This window comes from Orycteropus afer, unplaced genomic scaffold, assembly GCF_000298275.1.
Source record: "Orycteropus afer afer isolate SDZICR_OR568_19922 unplaced genomic scaffold, OryAfe1.0 scaffold00397, whole genome shotgun sequence".
Classification (NCBI taxonomy): Eukaryota; Metazoa; Chordata; class Mammalia; order Tubulidentata; family Orycteropodidae; genus Orycteropus; species Orycteropus afer.
In genome coordinates this window covers 2,139,901-2,140,906 of record NW_006921984.1, presented here as the reverse complement: position 1 = coordinate 2,140,906, position 1,006 = coordinate 2,139,901, and the positions used below count along the sequence as shown (strand labels likewise).

Sequence of the window (1,006 nt, the reverse complement as noted above, 5' to 3'; positions counted from 1 at the left end):
TTCTTTTGTGACTCTAGGATTTTTTTGCTGCTCTTTTTCAAATTGTTGGAGATATTGAGTTAAGGTGTTGATTTTGGCTCGCTCTTCTTTTTTGATGTGTGCATTTTATTGCTGTAAATTGCCCTCTGATCACTGCTTTTGCTATGTGCCAAAGTCTGATAAGTCATTGCTGAATATTTTTTTCCATTCTGTAGGTTTCTTTTGGTGAAGTCTTTTCATGGGTGTAAGAACTTAATTTTTAGAAGGTCCCAATCATTTAGTCTGTCTTCTGCTGTTTGTGTATCTTGGGTTATGCTTGATGATCTATTTATGCCATAAATTAGGGCCTCTATCTTTGCTTTTATTTTTTCTTTGATGAACTTTATAGTTTTAGGTTTCACATTTAAATCTTTGATCCATCTGGGGTTAGTTTTTGTGTATGGTGTGAGGTATGGATGTTGTTTTCATTTTTCTGCAAATGGATACCAAGTTTTACCAGCACCATTTGTGAAAGAGACTGTCCCTTCACCATTTAATTAATTTTAGCCCTTTGTCAAAGATCAGCTGACCATAGGTCGATGGATTGTTTTCTGGGTTCTCAATTCTATTCCACTGATCTGTGTGTCTGTCATTGTTCTAGTACTAGGCTGTTTTAACAACTGTGGCTGTGTAGTAGGTTTTGAGATCTGGAGTGTGAGACCTCCTACTTTATTGTTCTTCTTCAGTAGTGCATTGCTTATGTGAGGTCACTTTCCTTTCTATATAGAATTAGTGGCTGGTTTTTCCATATCTTTAAAGAATGTTGATGGGATCTGGATCAGGATTGCATTGAATGTATAGATTGCTTTGGGTAGAATTGACTTTTCACAATGTTCAGTCTTCCTACCCACGGGCATGGTTATGACCTTCCATTTATGTAGTTCTCTTATAGTTTCTTTTTTTTTTATTTTATTTTGATTTGGGTGAAGATTTACAGAGCAAATTCACTTTCCATACAGCAGTTCACATATACTTTGTCTCATGTCAT

General features: G+C 35.6%; 1 protein-coding gene across 1 annotated transcript in view; it reads left to right on the top strand.

Annotated features, from left to right (window-relative positions):
- The window catches only part of MKLN1 (muskelin 1), a 224,197-nt gene that overhangs the window by 29,245 nt on the left and 193,946 nt on the right, over positions 1–1,006 (top strand). The gene's annotated exons all lie outside the window — the stretch shown is intronic.